This window comes from Acipenser ruthenus, chromosome 4 (genome assembly GCF_902713425.1).
Source record: "Acipenser ruthenus chromosome 4, fAciRut3.2 maternal haplotype, whole genome shotgun sequence".
Lineage (NCBI taxonomy): Eukaryota > Metazoa > Chordata > Actinopteri > Acipenseriformes > Acipenseridae > Acipenser > Acipenser ruthenus.
Genome location: NC_081192.1, coordinates 49007499 through 49029462, shown reverse-complemented (window position 1 = coordinate 49029462; position 21964 = coordinate 49007499). Strand labels below are relative to the sequence as shown.

At 41.9% G+C, this 21964-nt stretch overlaps 1 protein-coding gene across 2 annotated transcripts in view; it reads left to right on the top strand.

Moving 5' to 3' along the window:
* Nucleotides 1-21964, top strand: part of LOC117400171 (zinc finger protein 804A-like) — a 205295-nt gene that overhangs the window by 97848 nt on the left and 85483 nt on the right. The window lies entirely within an intron of this gene.

Sequence of the window (21964 nt, the reverse complement as noted above, 5' to 3'; positions counted from 1 at the left end):
TTACGTCTCCTACCAGCCCTGCTGCTGCCTGCCCCCATGCACGCTACACTCTCCCTTGACAGCCTCAAGTCCGCCCCGGACTTGCTTACCAGGCTACAGTCCGACGAGTGCATGCCGGGGTACCTGCGTCCACTTCTGATACCAATGTAGCGATCTCGGTTAATGCAGGCAGGCGCATCACACAGGGAGAGGCAATCCACACACAGGCGGAGGGCGGGCACGAACCCGGGACCTCTCGCACTAAAGCATAGCGCCGATACCGCTGTACAAAAGAGCCCGCTCCTTTGTACAGCGTTATCGGCGCTATGCTTTCGTGCACTTCTTAAGAACAGTATTATTGTCTTTCTTTCCAGATTAAGCACTGGTAATTAGTATTGTTTAACTCTTTTATTATAGTAATAAAATAATGGATTGCATTATTGAGGAGTTTGGTGATAAAACGAGTGATGAGGAGATGATTTATCAGTATGCATGACTATGAAGAGGTATGTGAAAAACACAGCGAACAATGGGTGGGGCGGGGCTGGAGATGCAGTACTGAGTGTCCTGTTGATACGCAGTGCTTTTTAAACCTGTTTACTCTGAAAAAATACTTTTAAACAGTGCGTGTAAATAAACTGTGTGTGTGAAAATAAATTGGACCTGACGCGCCTGAGATGTGTTTAATAAATTAAATGTTTGAGTTGGAAATAAACCAAAATGTTATTATGTTTAATCAAAGTACAAATCGACTAAGGACTTATTCAGTAGACAAGTCAAGGAATGTTATAAGTTGTCTGTATAGTCTGCCCGCACAATATTTCCTCTTTTTCTGTTGCTCTGCTAGCATTTGCAAATATAGCTGTCTGAAAGCCATGTTCACTCTTTAACTAGAAACAAAAATTGTCCTGAAATACTTCCTGCAAAATAATTAAGAGCCGAACTTCAAGCGCATCTGATAGGAGGCTAGAGATCGCCTGAGGGCTAACCACTATACCACTGGGAAACTACAGTTCCCGGGTCTAAAAATTTAAGATATGTTTTACGTGTTTAGTAATAATCACCTCCCCTCTTGTACTGGAAAATAAAATAAAAAACTCACTGCCATATGCCAAAAGACTGAAGGTCAACCATGCTACCCGGACCAAGAACTCTACACTGAAATTCTCTGGCCACCGTGTGTTTGACTGGGTCGCTGTGTTTTATTTGAGCTTTTTGTAAATTGATACATATGTCCTCCATGAACTTTTTCGCGTTTTGCGGTTCAGGTGCAGGTCCAAAAAAAAAAAATTCAGGTCTGAATTTGAATCGCCTAATATGTTTTCTGTCCTTTTCAGCGTACTTGTCTGTAACCCTTTCTCAAATAACGTATTAGAAGGTAAATGTGCCAGTATTTCCTGCACTAAAGCAGGAGGCAATTAGGGAGGAGTCACCTAACTAAGTAGTGTTGTTCTCGCTTGTTTGCTACGTTGCAAGATCTTTTTATCACATCTGCTTGGTGATATTAAAAATGTTTGTGAACGATGTGAAACAAAAGTGCAGGGCTTATAGTGCAGTGGATAATAGTGCGAGAGGTAAATCACAAGTGTGGAATTCTTTTGGAATCATAGCGAATGAAAATAATGAACATGTGACTTGATTCGTTGCTTGTAAAACCTGTAAGTATGTTTTTGTGAAAGACAGCCACAACACACAAAACGTGTAGCTCCCTTTCAACTGGTAGCACGTAAGGAATAGACAGGCATTTTATATTAAAGTAAATAGAGAGAGTTAATGTTAAAATATATTCATACCACTAGAAAAAGCTACCACGCTGTATAGCCTATTGTATAAACTCAATCCGTGGAGAATGGTAGAGATATCTGTGTGTGAATGAGAGCGTAAGAGAGTCAGTCAGCACAGGCAGTAGGTAAAGGACAAACACTTGCAGGTTCAGATCGGGTTGCAGGTCTTATTAAAGTGGGTCGGGTCGGGTCGTGGGTAGGAAGACGGTGTTGCAGTGGGTTGCTGGTTCGGGTCGGGTCCTGAAGTAGTGGGTCTGTGTCGGAAGCGGGTTGTAAAAATCAGACCTGCGCAGGACTGTAACCTGCGCGTCTGCGGGGAGTGTCAACTAGTCTAATAACTCAGTCTCGATGTCCTGCCTGTCAATCAAGCAACGAATACACACACATCTCTCCACTGTTAGAAATGAGTATAGATTTTTAATCAATAAGTAAACTGAGTGATAACTTTCCTGGCGGTTGTTTAATTAATAATACTGACATCAATATAACACCCATTCTTACCTCGTCACTACAAAGCCTGCTTTTTAGTAGAATGGTAAAACGTTCATCTTTGAACCGTAGGGTTTGAGGTTTGCGTACATCCCTTTCTTGTCATTCAATTCAATGGACTGAGATGCCAACAGTGCAAGAGGACTTAATCAGATCCTCCTTGCACATGGAAAGCGCTAATTTGTTTTAAAGTCTGAATTCAGTAATAGACTGGAGAAGGTTGTCAGGGCTGGATTTGCAGAAAATGGAACCACAGCTGTGCCTTTTAAACCATTTCTAACTTGTCTTTTGTAAAGATTAAACCAAAATATGTAAATGTCTGAACTTGCTCACAGTAGATACTGTATAGCCTTTAGCAGATCATGCCTAGCAGTGGTTCTAATTTGTCACTGAAGACACTGAGAAACACTTCAGACTAGATTCTCATTTATTTACTCGAAATAAAACATTTATTAACTTACTGTAGTTCAGTAAAATATGTTCTTTGTGTGTTTTGTACTGTTTTGCATAATGATTAGTTTAATACATTATCTGATTTAACAGCATTGAAAGGTGGTGAAAAATGAAACGAAAATGTTAGTTTAATATGGAGAGTTGGAAGATACTAAATGCCTGATCTGATTAGGATTAACACATTTTTTGTAATTCAGAATTAATTTAGCACCACATGTGCTACTTCTGAATATACTTAAACTTTTGCACAGGAAAAAACTGTTTGTTTGAGATTATGTTTTACTTGTTTATACAAATTAGACAATCGTTATTTTGATAGTACTCTAATCTTATTTGATGCCATTTGATTAATGTTTGATACTGTGGCAGTGTGTCCCACCCCTGTGTGTATTTTATGCGTATATGTTGCATGTGGTGTATTGGTGGGGTTATGTAGCACGAGTGTTATAAAATGTAAATTTTTATTTAGACACAAGGATGGCACGTGCTAATTAAAATGTGTATAGTGTGTGAGCACGGGATTGCACAAATTAGTTCACGTGCCGAGATTCAAGTGAATGATTAATTAGTACTTGGATCTCGGCACAGCTGTATATGTAGAGGCACGAAACACTCACTTGATGTTGGGTGTTTCGCAGGGGAGGACATGAGTTGGGAGAGATAATTATCACTAATATAACAATTGCTAATACGTGCTGGAGGGCCGCACAATACTTGTTTGTTCGTCCACTGTTTAGTGTTTGTCCGTTTTGTTTGTCTATTTATTTTGGCGCAAAGTGCTGTGTGCTGTTTTGTTCAACTGTTTTATTTTCTGTGTATTCTTAAAAGGCGCCGCAGCGCCTTTGCACTGAACAGCTGTGTCCTGCCTCGTTTGTGGTCTTACGTCACCCGTGTATCCAGTCACAGATACATACAGGTAAAATGAATGATGTGTGCAGAAGTACTAAGTTATTCTTCAATCAAACCTAAGTGTAATATGGTTATTGGAATTTTATTATAAATAGAATATATGATCACACTACAGTATGTCTCAAGTTTCATCATTCCTTTGTTGAATTTATTTCAAGTCTGTTTTTCTGTACTGTTGGTTTCATAGGAACAAAAAAAAGAAAAAAGGCAGCAGTTTGTTTAACGGAATTTATAAGATGTCTTGGGCAAACTAATTGTTTGCAGAACTTATTTTTTGCCTTGTCACATTCTTAAAACTTTAAGGTAGAGTGTGGTTGCTTTGAACCTTAACAATGAAGAAATCGTGAATGAAATAACAAAACAAAACAAAAAAGAAGTAGGCTCAGATTATAAAGTCAGTTTGAGAAGTATATCATAGTAGATCACAGTACAGTAATTGCAGACATCAGTGTGTTTTAAAGTACAGTAAACCGTTGTTTTTGTGTTGACTGAGTTTTCTTTTTATAAAATGAACAAAGTAATTGTATAAGTGCAATAACACATGACAGGGTGTGCAGTAGTTATAAAAGGACTGCACTTTGTCACTTCGAGCACTACTTTGGCTCTTGATCAGAGAACCCAGGGGAGGCTAACAGGGAGGTATATAGATGGTTCAAACCCTAAAGTGCATAGTTTTTGTACTGGCTTACAGTGTGATGCCTTTAGACAACTTTAATCAAGAATAATCACACAGACTCATTCAATTTGAAGTTTCAATGACTCAGGGCATTATTAGTACTCCTTCGGTTTATTAAATGCTTAAAAATGGATTGAGTGGTTACAGACCACGTCATGATCCCAGCTGATAGGCAATCTGGGTGGTCCAGTGCCTGTACAAACTTAACAACGTTAAAAGTCAAACAATTGTGGTTATAACATATTTTACCCTTGGGCTAGACATGCGAAACACTAATAAACACCCACCGTTAAAAATCCTAAAGCATCTAATATGTCACCCTCTAAAGCTAAAATATAATTCCTATCCCTATATGCTTCAATATAGAGATATCAATTCAAGATTATGCTTACCTCCCAATATATGGAAGTTTTGTGTAGATTATAAGTAAGAATAAGAGCTGTCTTCGAAGGAAGAGACTTCTGAATATGACCAAACAGCAACCAGCTTTTTCAGCTCTTAGCGGAATGGACCAAACAGCTTGTGTTACCAAGCTGAATGATACTTTACTGTAGTATTACCTCGACTTTTATAGAACTTTTCCTCTGCTTCGTGCGTCAGAAGACTTAATTAATTCTAAACATTTGGTCTATTTTGGAAGCTCTTATCTTTAAGTGAATAATATATTTAAAAAGTCCCAGCAACTCCTTTTAAAATTAATTGGATATGATTTCATTTTTTCTACCTCTCTAATCTCTAAAAAATATTAGGTAATCTTCAAACTGATAACATATTTTCCAGTACCACATAGTTCTTATTACTTAAGATACCGTACAAGTATATATATAGAGAGATGTTTTTAATATATAACACCAGCTCTGTTTAATTATTACAACCTTGGTCTAAAATATATTTCCTTCTTACCAGTAAAAACATACTTTTCAGTGTGTATTTAATAAACTTGATATCTCTATAGATAAAATATCCCCCGCTTCAACAGAACTTGGACAATTTATAGATAAAGACTCGAAGAGGCCCACTTTCTAACCAGAGCCACTCTAATTAATAAGCAACTCTACTGTAAGCACTTTCCCAAATTCATTGTATGAAGTCATACTTCTGCTAGATTCAAAAGACACTCGGATCGGTATCTCTACAGATAAGACAAGCTTACATCCTAATTTTACAACTACGCTCTCATACATTTTATAGATAGGTAATGATAATAAGACTTTGTTTTCTTGTACCATAAAGTACCTTCCATTGTAGCTTCATGCATCTACTAATGGGTTTTAATTAGATTACAGTTTATATTAAATTGTCTAATCTTTAGGCTTAACAGTCATTTTGTTATAATACTTCTGTTTTCTATTACAATAAAAACTTTACACTTATATTCTGTTTCAATTAGATTAGAATACCTGTGTTTAGCTTAAAGACTGCTTCCAAATCAAGCTTACCTCTTTTTCTAAATAAGAAAATTGACTCTGAACACACTCTCAAGCCAATTAAATTAGATGCTTGTTTTCTTCCTTTACAGTTTTTCTGTTAATACTTGTTTTCTATTACAGTAAAACTTAAATAGGTGCATGTGGCAAAATGGTTTGCAGTGTGCATGTGTAGAGGTGATGTGATTAAGAAACAGAAGACAGACGACAAAGTTCATGATCCAAACACATTTATTTTTATAATCACGGTCTGGCGACCGCAAATAATAATCCCAGGAAATACACAGCACTGTGTATTGCACTGTTCCAAACAAAGGGTTTATAGTCCCGAAATAATAATAACAGTTTAACACACACAAAGACACACACACAATCACAAGTCCATAGAGAGTGCTAACATTCAAGTGTTGAAGTACATTTTATTTGTGTACAGTTGTGAAGTGTTGTCCGGGTTGGTGCTGGCCTTAAGGGACAGCTCCCGGTATGTGTTAGCCGTATAATAAACAAACAAGCATATAATTAGACATGACAAAACAATACAATTATGTACGGTACAATTATAGTTCCCTTTCAAGTCAAAAATAACCATCAAGGTATGGGATATTGCCGTCAGGCAGTAGGGATTGGCTGGGCTTTATAGCAAAGCTGCCGTGTAAACTCGCCCCCCTGGGAGCTTACTACACGCAGCGCGCGGAGACTCTTCCTCTTTTGTCTTCAGCATCGGTAGCGGTAGGTACTAGAGCTTGTAACTGTCTGTACTCATTGAGCTTAGGCTTGAGAAGCTGGTTTTTGCCCCGTCTCCGAGTTTATTTCAGTTGCATTTATTGTTGGTAAATTTGGTTATATAATTGTGTATATATATTTTATATATTACTTTATATATCCTTTCACGCTTTGCTTCGGCATCGCGTTTTTTTTGTTTAACCTCGTGGTCTTCGTCTTCTCTTTATTAGTATATTAACCTAATATTTAATTGTGTGTTTTTTGGGTTTTGTATATATTATATATTTGTTATATATATATATTTATTTGGACGTGCGTCGTTGGCCTTGGCCACGCGTGTATTGCAGCCTCGGTCTTGCCTGGCTAGACCGCGTGTGTATGTGGAGTCTGCTCTGCAGCCCTCTATAAATCTTCCACTGCTGTGTGTTCCCCACCGCGTGGTAGCTGTATGGTTTGCCCTGCAGTCACTCATACAGTACACTAAGCACTTGCTGCAGCGTCCCAAAAAAAAAATCCCTTTTCACCATTAAGAAGACAACCACAAAGCACAATACTCCCTTAAGCACCAAGGTAAGTATTTCACCAAATAAGAAACTGTACCAGCACTAGCGTCTCCGCTCTGCGGGTCAGCTGACGCTTAGGCGTCTCGTGCTAGCGTCTCGACGCTCGGTACTCGCTCTGCGTGGTGTCAGTGCTTCGGCGCTTGGTGCAGAGCTTCGGCGTTTGGTGCAGAGCTTCCGTGCTTGGGACTCGGTGCTCGACGCTCGGTGCGTCGGTGCTTGACGCTTGATGCTTCAACGCTCGACGCATGCACCTCGACGCTCGGCGCTTCGACGCTCGGTGCTCGGCGCTTCGACGCTACACAATCAACGCTCGGCACTTTGACGCCACACGCTCGACGCATCGGCGCTTCGACGCTACACGCTCGACGCTCGGCGCTTCGACGCTAGACGCTCGACACTCGGCACTTCGACGCTAGACGCTCGGCGCTTCGGCTCTCGACGCTCGGTGCTCGACACACCTTCGATGTTTGTTGTGCCGTGCTCGACAGAGATGTCGGGCTTCCATCGTTGCACGTCTTGTCAGGCTAAGCTGCCTGCCAGTGACCCACACGATGAGTGCGTGGCATGTCTTGGGCCAGAACACGCTGCATCCGCTCTGGTGGATAGGGCTTTTTGCCACCTTTGTGCTGGTTTTCAGCTACGCGCCCTTCGGCAAAGGGTTAAGAAATCAGTGGGTGGGCACTCTCCCTCCTCGGGATCTTCCCACACCGTTTCAGCCCCGCCGTCGTCTTTGGCGATGCCGCCAGGGCGACTGCAGCTCTCCACGAGCCAGGCCTCCCAGATTACAGCTGGTCAGAGGTCCCCCACCAGACGCGCTAGGGCTCGCAGCTCCTCCCCTTCTAGGGTATGCCCTCGTCGGGAGGCTAGATCGCCCTCCAGATCGCCTCGACGTAGAGGATGCTCTCGTTCCCCTCGTCGCGATAGGCGATGCAGAGACAGGTCGGGAGTGGTAAAGCTAACCTCCAAGATGTCTCAGTTCATGGAGCTTATGATGGGACAGCAGTCTCTTCTCATGTCCCTAGCTAATGCAGTGCCTCGAGCCCCAGAAAAACTCACTGGGCCCCTCGCCAACCAGCCAGTGGCTCCTTTACAACCTCCATTGGCCGTTTCCCTTCCACTGCAACCTCAAAAGGACTGGGATATCGATGCCATTTCCAGGGATGCATCTGACATCCTGGAAGGGGACAGTATAGAGGCTGAAATAGCCTCCCAGCACTCGGATCAGGTCGCTGAGTCCGAGGTGATGGATACTGACGACCCTATGTGGTCTGTGGTGGACGGAGCAACCCGCCATTTGGGCATCGATTGGCCTGGGACAGAGCTTCCCCGGTTATCTCTGTTTGAGTCGCCTTCAGCCCAGTCCCATCAGTCCAGGATGCTTCCGGCATTCCCGGACTTTGTTAAAGAGGTGCAGTCTACTTGGGGGGCTCCGGCCTCTGCTCCTGCGACGTCTCGCAAGGCTTCGGCCTTTACTATGCAGGGGGCTAGTGAGGGCGGTTTAGCGTCCTTTCCACCGGTGGACGCTGTGTTCGCCGCGTTAGTGAAGATGCCGACACTATCTGGGCTTACTAAAGACTCAGCTTGCCCCAATAAGCAGTGCAGGACCACAGAGATACACCTGAAAAAAGGGTACTCTGCGGGCATGGAGGCAGTCAGACTGTCTAATATAGCCAGGCTACTGATGGTTTACCAGGCGGCACTCCTTCGAGACCTACCTGAGTGCCCTTCTGCGGCCCTCAGAAGCAAGCTAGGCACACTCAGTCAGTTGCTGGTGAAGCTAGCCCAGCTCAACGCAGGAGCATCGCATCTATGGTGGTGGCCAGAAGACAGCTCTGGCTCTCGCAGGCGAGAGTGCAGGAGCCTGACAAGGCCCCTTTGCTGGATGCTCCGATTACACCCGGACACACATTTGGTCCGGCGGTGGAGGAGATGTTGCAACGTTCCGTCAAGGCGCGGGAGGTGTCGCTGCAAATGGCTAAGATGTGGCCAAATAAACAGTCCCAGCCAAAGCGGCCTCAGGAACAGCCATGGCGTAACACACCGCCACAGCAGCAGGCGCAACCACGGGGTAGTAGGACCTCCTCCGTAGGTCCATCAGCGCGCGGCCAACCTGGGTTTGCAAGACCGCGGCGGGTAGAATGGCGCCCTAGAGGAGGTGGCAGGTCATGCCCTCGTGGCTCTGGCCAGGCCCCTCGTGAGCGAGCACAGCCAAAGCAGCCCTGAGGCATCTAGGCAGCTGTTAACCCACCCTTACACTGTTCCACAGCTCCAGTTCTGGCAACAATGCACCAACGACATCTGGGTGCGCAAAACTATATCCACTGGGTACACCCTTCAGTTCCAGTTAAAGCCTCCCCCTTCAGGGGGGTGGTTGTAACTGCAGTGAAGGACCCGGTTCAGTCCTCAGCTCTGAATGTGGAAATACAGGCATTGCTCAGGAAGCATGCCATTCAACAAGTAGACCCTGCTCTGATCGACCAGGGGTTCTATTCCAAATACTTCCTAGTGCCCAAAAAGGACGGCGGGTTCCGCCCTATTTTAGATCTGCGAGTACTGAACAAATACCTACGGCGGTTATCGTTCAGGATGCTTACGCACAGGCACATCATCCAGTCAGTCCGACACGGCGACTGGTTCACCACCGTGGCCATGACAGATGCGTACTTTCACGTTCCCATCTGCCCGGGTCACAGGAAGTATCTGCGTTTCGCATTCCAGAGCAGGGTGTACGAGTTTTGTGTCCTCCCATTCGGCCTGTCACTAGCTCCTCGAACCTTTTCAAAATGTATGGATGCCATTTTAGCTCCCTTGCAGGCTCAAGGTGTCCGACTGCTGAACTATGTGGACGACTGGCTCGTCTGCGCAGTCAGCACAACACACAGTGATGGTTACAGACCATCTTCAGCGGCTAGGTCTGAAGGTCAATTCAGAAAAGAGCTGCCTCGTGCCGAGCCAACAGACTGAATTCTTGGGTCTGCATCTGGACTCAGTGTCCATGGAAGCGACCCTGTCGACACAAAGAGTTGCCTCGCTGGAGCGGTGTCTCTCCCTATTCAGGTTGAGAGAAACAGTCAGCATGGAGCTGTGTCAGCGCATGCTGGGGTTGATGGCTGCCGCCTCGCAAGCCCTTCCTTTGGGCTTACTACACCAGAGACCTCTGCAGGCCTGGTTCAATGCCTTCGCGTTGCATCCGCGTAGAGACAAACACCGCAGGTTGAGGGTATCCCGAACCTGCTGGGAAGCACTGCGCTGGTGGAAAGTTCCGTCGAACATCCGCCAGGGCGTATGCTTGGGTCCCATCTTCCAAAGGGAGGTTATTACGACCGATGCTTCCAACCAGGGTTGGGGAGCAGTCTGGAACGGGTCGGGGACTCGCGGAGTGTGGTAAGGACCCTGGAGGTCAGCCCACATCAATGCTCTGGAACTCAGAGCGGTGGACCTCGCCCTTCTGCACTTCTTGCCAGTGTTTCTAGGCAAGCATGTGTTAGTGCGGTCAGACAACACCACAGTTGTGTCGTACATCAACCGCCAGGGCAGCTTGCGGTCCCCCGGTCTTCACCGGATGGTAGCACAGATGTTGCTATGGGCACAACCGCGTTTAACCTCTCTGCGTGTGGTTCACCTACCGGGCAGAGTCAATTACGCAGCGGATCTCCTATCCAGAGGAGGCCCGCTTGCAGGCGAATGGCGTCTTCACCCTCAGGTGGTAGAGCGCATCTGGGAATGGTTCGGCACAGCGCAAGTAGATCGCTTCGCGAGAGACCACGCACTGCCCCTTATGGTTCTCGGTGAAGGACCTCGACAGCCCCCTAGGAGTCGATGCACTGGCTCACGAATGGCAGCCAGGGCTCCTATATGCATTTCCACTGATCCCGATGCTTCCCGCCTTCTTGGAGAAGGTCAGGGTAGAGCAAGCGACAGTGATTCTGATCGCTCCTCGGTGGCCTCGGAGAATATGGTTCCCGAGTCTGGTGCAGTTGTTGCACGGTCGCCCGAGGGAGCTCCCTCTGTGAGCAGACCTGTTGTTCCAAGCCCAAGGAGGGCTATGGCACCCGAACCCCAAGCTCATGCAGCTATGGGCTTGGCCCCTGAGCGGGAGCGCCTGTCAGCCCTAGGGCTTTCTACAGCGGTGATTTCGACCATTCAGAGCGCCAGAGCACCCTCTACTAGGTTGCCATTTTCTGGCATCGCAGTTCCTGAAGGGCACAAGACGTTTGCGGCCTCCGAGAACGACCAGTTTACCGTCCTGGAGCCTTGACGTGGTGCTAGAAGCCCTTACCAAGGCACCGTTCGAGCCTCTCCACAGAGTGGATATGAAGCTCGTGTCTATAAAAACTGCGTTTTTGCTGTCTGTGGTATCAGCCAAATGCGTGAGCAAGTTACATGCGCTTTCAGTGCATTCGTCATGTACTCGTTTCGCAGGAGACGGTTCTAAGGTCTCCATACGTCCAAATCCGGCCTTTCTACCCAAGGTCATATCCCCGTTTCATATAAACCAACCAGTCGTGTTGATGGCGTTCCATCCTCCTCCTTTTTCTTCCCCAGAGGAAGAACGGTTACACATGCTCTGCCCCGTGCGGGCATTGAGGTGTTATATTGACCGTACAATGACTGTGAGGCAAACGGAACAATTGTTCACATGCCATGGTTCTAGAACTTTGGGTCAGCCGTTGTCTAAACAACGCCTTTCCCATTGGATAGTGGATGCTATTAAATTAGCTTATGAATCTGCAGGCCTTCCGCCACCAGGGCAGTTGAAGGCGCATCCCACTAGGGGTATGGCGACATCCTGGGCCCTCTTTAGATGAGTGCCGGTGTCTGACATTTGCGCAGCAGCCAGTTGGGCTACACTGCATACTTTCGTGAGGTTTTACCGGTTGAACGTGCTGGATTCCTCTGCTCCACTATTTGGAGCATCTGTGCTACACTCTATGACGCCTCAGGATGCGGACATATAGAGTGGTTGATAAGATGGTGTTGACTATTCCACCTTAGGGCAGGTGTCATTGCGAGCATAGACGCTGAGGCGCAGCTCCGCATATGCGTAGATGTACTGCCTATGCAGCTGCGTTATGACGTAAGTCTGTCCTACTGCCGAGAATCCTCCCTCGCGACGGCTTGGGTACACTGTTCCCATACCTTGATGATTATTTTCGACTTGAAAGGGAACGATAGGTTGCGGATGCAACCCCGGTTCCCTGAAGGAGAAAATAACCATCAAGCCGCGAGGTCGCTCCGGAAGCCTTCACGGCCTGAAGAGCAAAAGAGGAAGAGAGTCTCCGCGCGCTGCATGTAGTAAGCTCCCAGGGGGGCGGGCTTACACGACAGCTCACGCGGAGGCCTATCGGCAGCTTTGCTATAAAGCTCAGCCAATCCCTACTGCCTGACGGCAGTATCCCATACCTTGATGGTTATTTTCTCTTTCAGGGAACCGGGGTTGCATCCGCAACCTATCGTTCTCCTTTCAGTGGTTCTCTCTTAACCATAACAAAGGAACAGATCCCCTAGTCACGCCCCCTTGGTTAGCGAGTGCAAACGTTTCTCCTCCAATCAGCCGTTGCCACATTGCTTCCCTTCTGTGGCGATGACTTGGTGTACCATATCTCCGCTCCCTTTCTAGATGGCCAACTTCCACCTTTCCCTTGGAATGAATTGTCAGACCATTTAGTCTGGCGCATCCTGTTCCCTTTATACAGCGCCCTCACAGGTCTGGGGGGAGATTTATAACCAAGATTAATTCTTTCTCTGTCACAGTGTAACACTTCTTTTTTAGTTTCAAATGTAATCCTGTCCAAAGGTTGCTTTTTCTTTGCAATCTGATAAGAACTTTCACTGAATTAAATGAGGTCCTCATTTCTGTGTTTCCTCCCAAGGTTATAGGCCTTGGCACTGGTAGCGCTCAGATAAGAGCCCATGTCTTAAGTCTGGCCAGTTTCCAAAAACTAATAAGCACTGGCACACAGACATGCTTTTTTCTAACATTAGGTCAATGCCTTCTCTCCCTTTTCTGCAATAATTTATCTGCTGGCATTTTATTCTTTAAAACACAGTACAGTTATTATGATATTTTAACATTGTTGCAGTTTCACAAATGTTCAATTTGTATCCCAAAGATCGTCCCACTTCCAGCAGCGATGACAGTCTTGAAAATAAATTTGACCTGACACGCCTGAGATGCGCTGAATAAACGGACCGCAAAGGGTTGAAAACCTGATAACTGCAAAAAGCATAAATCTTGTTAGCCGGGCTCGCATCTCTACATTTTCATCTCCAACATCAGTGGCGAAACTTCAAACAAACTAAGGTGGTTCTATCAAACAGCCATGCATCTCTGCCACATACAGCTTTCACTCAAAAAAGGTGCTTGCACCTTGTACAAGGGAGGAAGGGATTTTAGGGTCACACATGACAACTTCCTGGGTGGGTGAAGGCACTCCGCTTCACCTCATGCTTCACAGAGCACCCAGGGCGTATGGTCTTTTTATTACTACTCCATACCCTGTTGGGTGGTATTGCTCACATACATTTAGATGTACAAACATAAGAAAATAAACAATACAAGGATACATTTAATAATATAAAGTGTTCTTAAACCATGATAATGTAATTGAGGTAGTCGCTCTCTCATTACACACAGCGAACCTACCACATACTTCCTCTGGGAAAGGGGTGGTGCCCTCTGACCTTATGGTCTGCCAGTGCTACATTGAGCAGGGCGCATCCATTTTGTCTTTTAATGCACCTTCCCCTGTCTCACACTATCTCTGCTAGTCTCCTGCCTTTTGGCATTTAGCTCAGACACCCATCTGTGACTTTGAGTCGTGTTAGGCTATGCAAAACTGCACGTAGCTGGTTTTGCTGCTGGGAAATGAAAGAACTCAAAACTTACACAATACTGTATAGAATCTTAATATAAAAGCATATTAAAGCAACTGAATTAGTAAGCACATTAAAACGACTATAAACAACACATTCACACACAATTTAAACATAGTGATTAAAAACAACTTAACTATAAAAGACACTCACAGACACATTATGCAAACCTTATAATTAATAACATAATTAATACCTCATGCAGAAAGCCATTACTACAGACTTGCATATAATCACGTGCGATCGGTTGACGCGAAACAGACTTTTTAAGCTTATAGGATTGTACTGTTTATAAGGGCAGCAGTGTAGAGTAGTGGTTAGGGCTCTGGACTCTTGACCGGGGGGTCGTGGGTTCAATCCCAGGTGGGGGACACTGCTGCTGTACCTTTGAGCAAGGTACTTTACCTAGATTGCTCCAGTAAAAACCCAACTGTATAAATGGGTGATTGTATGTAAAAATAATATGTAAAAATAATGTGATATCGTGTAACAATTATAAGTCGCCATGGATAAGGGTGTCTGCTAAGAAATAAATGATAATAATTTAGTGGTAGTAATGAACAAACAGAAGCAGATAAGTTTGGTTGCAGCCTTGAAAAAGAGTGAAAATCTTTCTTCTGATGACCCAGAATGTCAGAGGGAAAAAAATCAGTAAAAGCACCGAACTGTTTGTTCCTGGCACCAATGGTGGTGGAGTTTTAAGTGCTGCAAAATACATTAGCAGCATTGAATGTTATTACTGCATTATCTGAATTCTGCTGCTCTTCCAGGAATGAGCACAGTAAGTGCACATTTATACAAGTTTCATTTATATTTAAATGTTATCAGTGTCATATATTAAAATGAATAAAACATTTCCTAATCATTAACACATAATTGCCAAGTTCTGTTATTATTATTATTATTATTATTATTATTATTATTATTCATGTTTTATTTAACTGCCTGTTTTGTCACAATATAAGATACAAAAAAAGTTAATGCTTATAAGCCATGCATAGGGGGTGAGTAAATTAAATTACCATTGTAGTGGTTGTGAGAGTATTGATTAAAAATTGAACCAGCATAACAGATTTGTGAGCTAGTTTTTCCCCTAGTTTAAGTGTGTTTCAAATATTGCCGACAAGGCTTCTGCCTTATTAAAGCATTTGTGATGCTTCTAATAATATCAGCAGTTAATATAACACTCATTTCCTCAGAAAATACATGTAACCTCTAGGGAATAAAATCTCAAAGAAACACCATAAACAATCTTCTTCTTAACTGTATTTGTGTGCTTTTTGCCTTATCCTTTAAATGTAATAAGTTGTCAGTGAGGTTGAATTTAGCCGTCAGTTTGCAAAAATTGAAAGAGTTGATTTCAGTGGTTTTGTAGTAAAATTGATTTTACAAACTAGTTACAAACAATGTGTATAACAATAACAGTTTTATTTAAATCCCAAAAGCACTACATCCAATATAATGTGCTTCTAGGCACTTCTGGTCTAGAACATTTAAAATTAATATCAATAACAAAGAAGCGAATCTCTTTCTTCTTGTAATAAGCTGCAATATTGAAAACATTTTATTAATATCTCTGGAATTGAATTGTGCTAATGAATTCAGTTGATCATTTAATTGCCCAATAATTATCCACCTCCTCAAATGCATTCAGTGGCATCTATAATTTCATTATAGTTACAGTTAATAAGGAGTCCTTTTATGACACTGATACAAAACATGCACAGAAGACAATCATTAAAGCAGTCATTAGGAAATGATTCAGTACCATTAGCCAATCAGCTTCCACTCTAGTGGAACGCAGTGAATCAGATTTTAAATCAGTGTGCACAAGTATCAGCTTTTTAATTTGGACTTGCTATAATTATTCTGTCCTCATTGCACGTAATACTGCACGACTACACAGAGAGCTAAATACTGTTCCAACAATTGACACAAAGACAGGATGAACTTCTGGACTCTGAAAATGTAACAATGTGTATTATGGGTTGATAGTAATGGTGTGAAACTAAAAGGAAACAAAGACCATATTCCTTAAGTCTTGAATACCTGAGAATACAAAGGTTTAAACATATTCAAACAACGCACAGTCAGTGTACCTTTCTCAACTAAAAAAGGTACTAATTTACATATGCATATTACAATACACTGAGATGAACCAGCGAAGGCTGGAGAGGCCACTCTCATTGCTGTTTGTAATGCAAGGCCACAGTACTAGCACAAGTTCACAATAAATCTCTAGAATACAGTGTTAATAATTACGTCTATGCAGGGATTTACTGGTTGGCTGTTTCCAATTCAAGGTTCCTTCGCTGTGTATAACCTTTTATATTTACTAACTGAAGGTACTTTATGGTACAAGAAAACAAAGTTAATGGTCTTATTCTCATTACCTAACTATAAAATTAATGAGAGCTTAGTTGCTTGAAATTAGGATGTAAGCTCATCTTATCTGTAGACATACCGGTCCGAGCGTCTCATGAATCTAGCAGAAGTATGATCTACTACAATGACTTTGGGAAAGTGCTTACAGTAGAGTTGCTTATTAATTAAAAAGTAACTCCAGCTGCAGACAAGGGCCCCTCAGAGTCTTTATCTATAAATTGTCCAAGGTCTGTTGAAGCAGGGGATTATTTAGGTAGAGAGAGAGAGAAGCCAAGTTTAAAAATTGTAAAGCTGAATAATAATGAACTAGCATCTCATTATGATGAGATTTGTACATTTAACCATGTTCATTATAGCCTGGATTTAAATTAAAATAAGTGGACATGTGACTGTAAGACTTGGTTTTAAACAATGGCTCATGGCAAATTTCGGACAGTCTTTGTCCATTGTCATTTTGTTGAAGCACATTTATACATGAAATAAAGCCAGCCTGTTGAGTAGTATGAACATACCAGTATGTTCGCTGCTCCCTGGTCCCCAGGGAGTACGAATGTACCGGTACGTTCTGCAACTTTAAACTTGAATTACTGAGCCTACACAACCCCTGATAACATAATATTGTAACACTAGGTTTCTGTAACACCTTTTGTATCATGCCCTCTGCTTTTAATAATCAAGAAAATCACACAGACCCATTTCTGTTTCTGTTTATTAAATGCTGAAAATCGATTGAGTGTTTGCAGGCCACAACAAATCCCAAGCAATTGGCAATCTGAGTGATCCAGTGCCTTCACAGGTTTAATACTTCAATACAGTAATACAAATATGGTTATCATATGCTTAGCCCTTAGGCTAGCCATGCTTACCTTCCAGTATATGGAAGTGTAGTGTAGAATATATGCAAAAATAAGAACCGTCTTCAAAAGGCAGAAATTTCTGAATACAACCAAACAGCAATCAGCTTTTCATAGATCTTCAGAGATGGGATCAAGTCAGCTTGTAGTACCAGGTTGAGTGATACTTGACTGGGGTTTTACCTCCACTTTTATAGAGTTTTTTTCTCCATTTAATGCATCAGAAGACCCAATTAAATCTAATTATTTGCTCTGTTTTGACAGCTCCTATCTTTAATTGAACAATATATCTAAAAAATATCAGTGACTCCCTTTTCAACATTAACTGAATGTGAGCTCAGGGTTCACTATCTTCCACTCCTCCTTTCCCTAAAAAATAGGTGAACTGCAGTCCACAGGGTCCTTGCTACGAAATACAATGCAAGTATATGTGTATATATGATGTTTTTAATATGTAACACCAGCTCTATTTGATTATATGAATATGGGTCTAAAATATATGTCCCTCTTAGCAGCATATTACAGTATGTTACCTTTTCAGTGTGTTGTCAATGGGCCAGTTTAACTTCATATACAAATGTGTGTTAACAAAATATTGGACACAAACTGTAGGGGTTTATCACAAGCCTTTGAATACAACCACAAAGCATACAGTGGCCAGTCCAGCTATTTTCATTTAAATTCAGGCTATAATGAACGTGTTAAATATAATAGTCTCATATTAACTGTACCATGCTTGGACTAAGCCTGACCTCTCTCTGTTTCTAAAAAATCTCCTGCACAAGCAGGTTTCAGACACCCTCTTTACTTGCCAAGGCTAGCTTTTTAATTAATATGAAACTCTACTGTAAACGCTTTTCCAAATTCACTGCATTAAGTCATCTTTTGGCCAGATTTGAGAGCCTTGAACTGGTATCTTTTCAGATAATAAAAAAGCTTACATCCTAATTTTTATAACTAAGCTCTCATTATTTTCTTAATATAATGAGGTACATACTCCTGTCTTTCTTTAAGTACCTTCCGTTGGTTACACTATGTAACACAATTTTTGTTCCTGGGTAGTAAGTGTTATTTCCTAATTGCTTATGCCTCAAAAGTATAGAAAATGGCTATTATTCCCCACAAACTTTGCTTTTGTGACCAGGACAGAGATATTTTGAAATTTACCTTCCAATGAGAAAACGGGCGAATTTGTGTCTTTTCGTTCACATAAAGTCAGAAAAAAACAACATATGGATCCAAATTAACATATATTTATACTAAAGTAATACAAAAATGACTACAAAAGATTTAGAAGTGAGTAGTTTTTCGAGATTTACGATTATACTGTAAATCACTTTCACGAATCAGCCCCCAAATGTAGTCTCCCATCATGTTCTCGTTATACTGTCCTTCATTGACAGCTCATCCAGGAGCCTCAAAGCCGTGCTGCTCCCTAATGGTAACAAGTACCCGTCTCTTCCCCTGGCTCACTCGGTGCACCTCAAAGAGGATTACAACAGCATCAAGACCTTGCTGGACGCCTTGAAGTATGATGAGTACGGCTGGGACCCCCGGAAGGTGCTGATGCCACCACTGCACATCAAATTGGGCCTTATGAAACAATTTGTCAGAGCTCTAGATAAGGAGTCGGCAGCCTTCAAGTACCTTCAAGACTTCTTCCCTAAGCTGTCTGAGGCAAAGGTCAAAGCCGGTGTCTTCATCGGACCACAGATAAAGAAGATCCTGGAGTGCAATGAATTCCCCAAGAAGCTCACTAGTAAGGAGAAAGCGGCTTGGAACAGCTTTGTCGCAGTGGTTCGGGGCTTCCTGGGCAATCACAAGGCCGAAAACTATGTGGAGCTGGTTGAGACTCTGGTGAAGAACTATGGCACAATGGGCTGTAGGATGTCCCTCAAAGTCCATATCCTTGATGCTCATCTTGATAAATTCAAGGAGAACATGGGAGCGTACTCGGAGGAGCAAGGCGAGCGCTTCCACCAGGATATACTGGACTTTGAACGCCGCTACCAAGGACAGTATAACGAGAACATGATGGGAGACTACATTTGGGGGCTGATTCATGAAAGTGATTTACAGTATAATCGTAAATCTCGAAAAACTACTCACTTCTAAATCTTGTGTAGTCATTTTTGTATTACTTTAGTATAAATACATGTTAATTTGGATTCATATGTTGTTTTTTTCTAACTTTATGTGAACGAAAAGACACAAATTCGCCCGTTTTCTCATTGGAAATAGGTAAATTTCAAAATATCACTGTCCTGGTCACAAAAGCAAAGTTTGTGGGAAATAATAGCCATTTTCTATACTTTTGAGGCATAAGCAATTAGGAAATAACACTTACTACCCAGGAACCAAAAAAAATAAAAAATTTGTTACATGGTGTTATCATTCAAGGTTGATACATAGCAAATACAAATGCTGCTTTTAAGAGCCAACACCGAATCCTGCTTTGAGGTGCCAAAGACTAAGCCTTATCTTTTGAAGGTTTAATGTCCTTCCAGAGTTATACTGTGTGTCTCAGGCAAACTTTTAATTATTTCACTTTTAAACTCTACAGTTTCTCTGTAAATAAATACCTCTGTTTATTACTGCAGTAAAACCTTTACACTTATACTAGATTGAAATACGTGTGTTTAGCTTAGAGACTGCTTTCAGATCAAGCTTACTTCTTTCTCCAAATAAGACACATGACTGTGAATCCATTAAACTATAGGCTTGTTAATATTGAGAAATATAGCAGCATTATTAAGACGTCTGTTGTTATTGCTATGTTTATTACACTAAAGCCCCAGACAGGCAAAAACACTTGTTAGTTCAAATATTCTGCTTTTATTTACTTCAAACATATTATTTCTCTTCAGTGAGTTTATTTCATTATGTTCCTTATTAGATCAAAATACTTTTTAAAACCTTTGTGCTTAGTTGCAATAAAATCAAATAGGTATAACATCGCTTTTTTAGTTTTAAACATTGTTCTGTCTAGAAAGGGTTACGTTTTTATTTTGCTATATGGCAGTACTTAGGCTCTGTATTTAATTCTTTAAAAACTATGACTTCATCTTCAAGTTAAATAAATGAGATGCCTGCTTCTGCCAAGGTTAACACAGGCTTCCACGCGCAATAGTCATTATTAATTTAAAGATAGGGGAGGCCCTATTTTTGAGTCTGACCAGCTTCCAAGAGTGTATGTGCACTCTAATAACAAAGGCACACTGACAAGCCTTTTTCTAATATTAACATTTGTTCAGTTTTCTTAATTCAAGTCTGTGTAACCTGTTCATAATTTGCTGCAATATTTATGTTGGTTTTATATTCTTTAAAACACAGTACAATTATTTAAATATTCTAACAGTGTCAGTTTATGGGGTGCCATGTGTAAAAAAAAGCATTACTATTTTAACATTTTTTTCCAGATTTAACTTAAATCTTGCATTTTTTCCCCAGATTTATAAATGTTGTAAAAATAAATAAAAAAATTTTTTTTAAAAAATGTGTACATTCAGATATAATTTATAAATCTTGAAATATTTAGCAACTTTTCAACATTTAAATGCTAAATCTTTATTTTAAAAATAAATATATATTTTGTTGTTAAATATTTATTTTGAGAATCAAGATTTAGCTGTTCGCAAATAAATCTGGATTTTGTGAACTTAAATATTTAACTAAATCTTAAATCTCTTAACAAGATTTAACGTTTAACTAAATATTTAACTAAATCTTAAATCTCTTAACTAGATTGTACAAGGGAAGATGGGTTTTAGGGTCACTCGTGACAGGGCGGACGTTGAAGAAGACACTTCTGTCTTGTGCACGGAGATAGGTGTTCTTGTGCTACCGTATCTCACAGCTGGTTTATCAATCTTTGAAGGATTTGAACTGGACGTGCCTGATATCCCAAATGTGAAGCTAGGATCGTTTCTAGTCTTAGCTAGACCATGGATAAACTTTGAAAAGAATGAGAAAAAGAGAAAGGTGACTTGATTCTCCTCTGTATCTTGAGCCTTGCAAGATCCATTTCTCTTGGTGTGTGGCAGTTTCTCCTCAATGGGGTTTACTCCACGAGCTGTGTCTAAATAATTTAGGCCTGGTACGTGTGGATCCGCTTTGGCCATCTCGAGCTCCAGTAGCAGATCCCCAAGCTCTTGTAACTTTTAATTGTCTTTGTTAGAGATTTTAGGAAAGTTTTCCTGCTGGGGGGTTATTCACATGTACTGACCTGATTCTATCCATCAATGTGAGTTATACAGTGCTTGAAAATTTGCATTCAGTTATGATTTTGTGTAACAGCAACGTACGTGTATGTGGCTGTTATGAGTACTGACAAGTTGGGAATGAAGTTCATTAAAAAAAAGATAACTTTCACAGCCCAGTTTTTTACTGAAATGTTTAGTTTGTTTATATTTTGCGAAAAGCTGCTGTGCATTTTTTTAACGTTTGTGTTGCTGACCTCAGCTTGGCAACGAAACTGACAAAAAACATACAGATTACTTTAACAGTTAAAACTAAGTCATTATACATATATCAAAGTTTGACTTGTTTACAATAGTGTATGTCTCTGGGACAAGGGTGGTTGTTTGTGCAGAAAACATTCATGAATAGGGTTAAATTAATCTGATACTACCACTGTGGCTTTGTAATCCTGCCGGCTGACGATTTGTGAATCCCTGTGAAGTCTCCAACATTTTAAAAACTTCCAGTGGCATAGAAACGAATTGCCACACAAACTTGAATGACTGTGGGGATGCTGCGGCTTCTGTTAGTTGCAGGCTCCAAGTCGTCTTTTAACATTTCCACTAAAGTTAATACATCCTTGTTGTGGAAACACAGTCAAAAACTG